Below are 7,754 nucleotides of genomic sequence, written 5' to 3' on the forward strand. Positions count from 1 at the left end.
GAAGAGAGAAAGACAATTGTTTAAACCTTCCTCGCCTCTCGCGGACCCCCAATCATTTTTTGCTAAGAAGAATTTTATGGACCACTGTCTTATCGGTTCCTTTAAACGAAAATCCAACATCTTATGCTTAAACAACACACGATCATGCGTATCAGTAAAGAACCCACACAGTCGTGCCAAAATTGTCGGTGTTAACTTTAACATGCGACTCCTGAAGAAAACTGTTAACCCAATAATGACTGTCTCCACTCGACAAGATAACTGAGCAACGCAAACCCCGTACGCCTTCATAATTTCAATAAACTCAGGTGCCGGAGGAAATCGTAGGCCAACTCTCAAGATAACCTCATAAATATTAACATACCCAAAAGGTGAGGAACATGCTCGATCAGTTGAAATCGGTAATTTCACTACCATATCATTCGGAAAGAAATATTTTTTTTCGAAAAAAGATCAATTCACTTTCCGTCATAGTTGACACTGCATCCTCTGGTTTCTGACTTTTCCTCTAGTTTTCAGCAGAAAGAGGTTTTCCATTTTAATATGTATAAAGTTGACAGCTTAACCTACTAGCCACGTAATTCTCACATATTTTTTATCACCAAAATTCATATATTAACGGGCATAACATTCAAATTTTTTAGTATTACATTAATAATATCATGATAAATATAAAGTGTTATGCATTTTAATATTTTCGGACGATGAAATTGAACTCGTCCTAAAATAGAGTACAACTGATACGCTACCAACAAATTTTCATCATCCGGTACGAATCTCGAGACTATATTTTGAGCAAGAAATATTTAAATCTTGATAAAAGGTCATTCAGAGCTCTGATTTCAGCAAAGTTATAATCAAACTGACCGAGTCGATGAGACAAACATAATGATATCAAAGTTAGTCAAATCCGAGTCAAATCAAGCTCAGATCAAGTGATTAAATCATTCTTGGAAGATTTCCGAACACATTTGAAAGATCAAACGAATGAAGCTCAGATCAAGTGATTAAATCATTCTTGGAAGATTTCCGGACACATTTGAAAAATCAAACGAATGTCTAATTCAGCGAGTTCATAGTCGAATCAAGCGTCTCGACAAGACGAATCCAACAAGCTCAAGATTGCCCAATTCCAACATCGTTAAGGCACCAAAGTGTCCATCAAATGTCATCTGATCGAGAAGTTCTCCATACCGTCCGATCAAAATGGTTCATACTCATGCATTAACTGCACCCAAAACACTATAAATAGAGCCCCATCCCTCACATGAGGGGGGATGCTTGAGAGGGATGCTTGAGAGAGAACTTCTTGAGGCTTTGAGAAAGAGTTCAAGTCCAACATCATCCCTACCACTTCGTCGACCACCACCGATCGTCGGTGACCACCGCCGACTTCTGTCGACCACTGCCAGCCACCGTCAATTACTACCGATCACCGCCGACCATCATTGACTGTCGTCGACCACCACCGATCGTCGTCGATCACCGCTGACCATCATCGACCACCGCAGATCACCGCTGACTGTCGTCCACCGTCGATCATCTCCGACCATCGTCGACCGGACACCGTCAGACGACGCTGTAATATGAAAATCTAGTAACACTTTCCTTATATGAAAATCTAGTAACACTTTCTTGTCTGTGTGACAATGGGCCGCTGTAATCATCAACATATACTGGATTTTTATAACTAGGTCAGACCCCATGATTTTTTTTCCCTTTACGGGTTTTCCACGTAAAAACTTCTGGTGTCATAACTGGTTGTTTCACTTTCATCTGAGTGTGTGTTGAATCCTCGTGCAACGCTAAGACGATAAACCATTACTCTACTGCCGCGAATTTTCTAGCACGCATCAAGTTTAAATTTGAAAATCGAAATTATTGATTTAAAAATTTAATTTTTTTTAAAGAAAAAACTATAGGCTAGCCATTTACTGAAGTTGAAGGATAAAATGAATTAATGAAGATGGTTTGTGCATTCCTTTAAAAAAGAAAACTCATCCTCTTGCCATTTGTTTTTATTTTTGGTATGTAAGACTCCATAAATCCCGTCTTTTATTGTATATATATTAAAAAATGAATGGTCGAATGCTATTATATGAACTCTGACTATTCTTAATGCGCCTACAAATTTGAGTGCCACGCCCTATGCTCGGGGGGAGTCGACCCCAGACCAGAGGGGACTTACAACTGACAAGCAGATGCCCGATCAACTCATCTACACACAGTGCATATATATAATTCAAAGTAAAGCAGGCATGAAGAGTGATTTCGCACATGCTACTAATTTTAGGCGCTAAATTGTGAAGCCAGTTTTAATTATGGAAGGAGGAATTTGTCCCATATATGAAGGAATTAGTGAAGTTAGGCCAAGGGAGCTTGCGACTGCATTTGGAAAAGCAATTCATGGCTATTGTACACATGGACTGTTGGCACCATTTTGCTTATATGAGTTGCTGTCTATTTAAATATTTTGGATCATATTCCACTTTTATGTGATTCACGAGCCGCTGGAGCATGCTACTAGCATGTATGTTGGCCCACACAATCACACCCATGCTGGCACACACATGTGCTCACTAGCATGTTGGTGCGTACACTCATGTAAACTCGTTTGTATACAAGTGCTGGAGCATATTCACTCGAACTTACTCGCGCGTAAACATGCATGCAAGAACTCACCCGCACATTTCCACGTGTACTCACATGAACATGCATACACACGTGCAAAATAGTTTATTAGTACGCCCACGTACAAACTCGGCCACGCACACATATATGCACTCACCCTCCTCGTATCAATGTGCATTGAACTCGCCTCGCTTGCACTTATACACTTCTCATATATGCACTCACGCACATAGGTTGCTTCTCGCACGCTCGTTGGTGCTTCCAACACTCGCCCATACGACACGTGAGTGCACTAACGTACGGTAAGAAAACCAAGCCGACTTGTGAGTTGGCTCGGACTCAGCTTGATAAGTGGCTTGTATGCTGAGCTCGATGAGCTAAAAAACCAACTCAAACCAATCCCGACTCGATTTGTTTATGAAAATTTTAATATAAAGTATACTTAAAGTAAATTCAAAACTTTATATTTAAATTATTAAAAAAAATTAATATTAATAATAATTTATATTTTATATCAAATAATTTCTTATTATCTGTCCCGTAATTGCTCATTTTAATAATCATTTTGTTGTAACACTTAGCTTAATTTAATACTATTTTCTTCCTTTCATAAGGAACAAGTAGGCTCTTGAGCCTGGCAAACTCAAGCTCAAGCCAAGGGTGCATCAACTCGACTAGTTTACACCCTGAGCGTGCGCTTACTCCCACAAAGTCACACAAACATGCACGTGCTTTCCAAGTACGCCCACATTCGCGATTGTGCACACATGTGCATATATGCATGCACATACATGTGTACCTAAACCCAATTTGAGCTATTTTCTAGTTTAAGCTACTTTTTTACATTTTGTAATCATTTCAATCCACTTTTAGTAAAAAAAAATAAGTAAAAAATGGTCAAATAGAAATGGTGAGTGATCCCCCACCTCCAAGCAAAGTAATAGGATTGGTCATAAGTGAATTTAAAGAACTATTTGTGAATTTTTGTAGGAAATATGGGAGAGACTTGTGAGTTTATTTTGGGCTGTCTTTGATGGGGAGGAGAACAACTTTTGGAGTAAAAAAACTAATGAAATTTGAAAAAAATCTTAGAGAATAATTTTTTTTCCCTCCTATCTATCTCTTCTTCCTATTCTCACTCTTACCTCACAAGAACTTATTCCTCTTTCTTTTGGAGTGTAAGAGCTTTTTGAGAGAAACTTGTTCCTTCTTTACCCATTCTCTTAAAAACTTTACGCTAAAAAATTTTGGTGAGAAGCTTAAAGGAGAGGTAATACTAGCCCTCAAATCCTTTTGTCCATGCACGAAGCAGCTCTGTGAGATAGAGAATAGCCTCGACCTCGTGTTGGTGGTCTTCTAAACTCCTCCCTCACTTTTTGACCATTTAAAGCCCTTTAAGTTTCTCTGTAGAAATCTATGTTAGGCTAATATCACAGGAACTTACAAAAAGTGAGGGAGGAAATGACTAATATTAAAAGCCTTTAAGTTTCTAAACTCCTCCCTCAATCCCGTGTTGCTGGGCTCATTTTTTTCAATGAATTGTAGAGAAGTGGAAGTATTTTATGATGCTTTCATTTGAAATATATAGCTTCATGAAAATCCTAGCAAGTTCAATAAATGCGTTGATAGTTTCATATGGGAGGTTGTAGAATTAAATGCTAGTTATCCCTTAAGAGTACCCTAAAATACCTTATATAGGACCCTAATAGAGCTATGTTGCATGTGCATGATGGTCGTATCGTGATTAACACACTCATTAAGGTTAAAAGAACCATCATATAACTTTATATCAGGTAACATGAATCTCAATGGAACGGGACATTATTAACATTTACATGTTAACTTGCATGAAGGCATCATATAGTGCATTCATAAAGCTATTAAAAATTTATAAATGACCCTACCTTAGATAATATTAGACTATTAAGGCATAAATTAGACCATCCACAACTAAATTGACCTTTCTTAATAAGCAAAGCTAGACATATTATAAGTAATTTTTACATATTCAAAATAGGAAGCATGTTGTTTCCTTAATACGTGTTAATAATTTAAATGTATATAAAGTTTTGGAATATATTTGAATTTCAAACGTTCACATTTCTTCAACGAAGTCGTTGGCCCAAAAATGCAAGCTTGCAGCAGAAGGGTTACGGCGGACAGCGACTATGGTGGGCGTTGGTTGACAAACTCATCCTTATGCTGAATTTCTGTAATCACGATTGGATGGATTAGCTGATTAAAAAGGCTATATCAAAAGCTTCTTACACTAAGTCTCCGTTTGGGGGCAGCTTGTGCGTTTCAGGCTAAGCTGTTTATTCTGAAACGCGGAGGGGTCGACCAGCGGCCAGCGTTTAGTGTAAAAACCCAAACACAGTTTCGGATAAGCTAGCGAAACGTGCGAACCAAACGATACGGCAACATTTTGAAAACGCCTCCCGCATTTATAAGCTGCCCCAAACGGACCCTAAAACTTATATCAATCTATGGGTTCATTTGAGGCAGCGGTGTGGTGGGGCATCGCAATTTTTTTTTTTTTTTGTGTTTGACAAAATTGTGTTTTGACTGCATTTTTAAAAAGTTATTGGTGAATGTTGAGTTTTTCAATTAGACCAGACCAAGGGTCCGTTTGGGACAGTTTTTTGCATGCTTTGCTTTTGAGACCGCCACCACAGTTCTGTTTGGAGAATTGTTTGCTTGCTATTTTTTTTTAGAGTTTGTGTTATAAAAATTTGTTTTTTTAAGCCAAGTTGTTAAAGTGTGGTGGAGGTCAGAAAATTAAGATCTGATTTTTTTAAAGTAAAATAAATTTGTAATTGTCACCACAGTTTTTTGAAAAACAGTTTCTTCTGCAGCTCCTTCACGGTTGCTTCTTCAAATAGTTGTAGCTACCCCAGACAGACCCTAAGTGTGATGACCGCTAGAAAGTTACGTTCTGACTTTTTGACCCAAAAAATAAATTGTAATAATCACTGTAACTTTTTAACAACAGTTTCTCCTACAACAACTTCAAAACTGTTTCTTCAAATAATTGCATCTGCCCCATACAGACCATTAATATCACTTATTTATTTATAATTTATAGTTTTATTAATTTAATATTTGAGGTACAATTTGATTGATGGTTTAATCGATTTTTCTAAAATAAAAAAATAAATCACTTATTAATAAAGTCAACCGCAACTAATTATTAAATCAATACTTTCATGATTGAATCAAAATATCCAGATAAATTTAATTGAATTATTATCTTTTGTTTTATCCAAATATCGTGCACTCATAATGGTATCTATTGTTTAGAACGTTACTTCAAAGAGTCTCATCATACCTAATATTTAATTCAAAATGGTCAGTGGTAGGGGTGTAAACGAGCCGAACACGAGCGAGCTCGAGCTTAACTCGTGTTCGGCTCATTTATATTTCGAGCTCTAAAAGTCTGTTCGTGTTCAGCTCGTTTGCTTAGCGAGCCAAACACGAGTTGTTCACGAACAAAAAATCGTTTTGACAACCCTAATTGTAGCCTTGTAGTTAATTAAAATTTTTAAAAATACTAGTCATCAATATATATATATATATATTGATGAGTAGTATTCAAGTCAAAACGAGCCCAACACGAACAAAAAATAAAATTTGTTTATATTCGGCTAATTAACTTAGTGAACAAGCTGAACACCAGCTTCTTAAGGAGTCGAACATAAACTGTTCGCGAAAAACAAGCTGTTTTGAGAGCCCTAGTCAAATATTAAGAGTAATACGAGCAAAAGAGAAAAAACCCAAGAGAGAAAAACTATTCTTAAGTAATAAACTCTAGGATTTCACTATAATGATGTCAAATCACTCATAGCTGTCTAAAACTGCATAAAATATCTTAAAATTACATATAATTTGCATAAATTTTGCATAACCCTTCCGATGATTCCTTATTACTTGGTTTATGTTAGGATTTGAGGACTAATTTTTAAGAGTGATTTAATGACTAGATCTGAGCTTGATTTAATTAGGATTAGACTAATTTTGATATCATTGAGTTTATCTCGTCGAACCGGTCAGTTTGACTATAAATTTGCTGAAATCATAGTTTTAGACGACTTTTTATCTAGATTTGAATATTTTTTGCTCAAAAAATCGTCTCGAGATCTATGTCATGCATCGAAATTCATGTCAAATATTGAAAATTTGCTGATGACACGTCATATATATATATATAAAGATTCATTGGTTTCTTGTCATAAATATATGGTCGCAATATTACACAAATTTGTTCCGCGGTTTTAACCTCCTGCCTCCCGAACACGCAAAGATAGGATACAATTCAAAAATTTGGTCGAAAAAGTCGAAACAAACGCCCCCTAGGACGCCCAACTTCAGAGTATTCGGATGCGAGCGAAGAATAATCGATTTTCTAATTTCATAAGATGTAATTAACAAATCACAACTAACATCATATTCTTCTTGAGATAAGGCACCAACTTGGGAGAAGACATCACCATCAATAATCAATTATATGGGTCTATCAGGACTTAGAGATGTAAAATTTCTTAGAATTGCAATCAGACAAGCAAAACAAATGAGTCAAATATTTCTCATAGACATTAATGGTTATTTTCTTTTTTTTTATTTTATATCTATTTTTTCTCTGTCCGCACACAAATAATTATATCAAAAACTATATATATATATATATATTTATATTTATACAGAGAGAGAGAGAGAGTTATGATAAGATGAATGTATGTCATGTTATTATATTTATACGAGTTTGATTGTACGTGCAATTTGTGCACGTGAATAAAATTTATAAAGATAATATAATATTTATCTGCCCTGTAGCGTAAGATCGAATGGTTAGACATATGAGAGCGGTTGAGAGCTCTTATCATAACCTCCCGTTATTCTTTTATATATATAATTTGTGTTCCATTGTCTGTTGGTTGAGCGCCTTTCTGAAGGTTATAAGTGCCCTCAGGTCCCGATTTCAAATTCCCTGGCGGCGTAGTGTTGCTTCAAGTCAGGTGGTACTCAAATTATTTGCACACCATATTACCCCCTAACTTAGCAGGGGTTGAGCCTATAAGGTGGGTTGGGGACTTCACGCTCAACTTATCCTTTAATATATATATATA

The sequence above is a fragment of the Phalaenopsis equestris genome, unplaced genomic scaffold (assembly GCF_001263595.1).
Source record: "Phalaenopsis equestris unplaced genomic scaffold, ASM126359v1 Scaffold000428, whole genome shotgun sequence".
Lineage (NCBI taxonomy): Eukaryota > Viridiplantae > Streptophyta > Magnoliopsida > Asparagales > Orchidaceae > Phalaenopsis > Phalaenopsis equestris.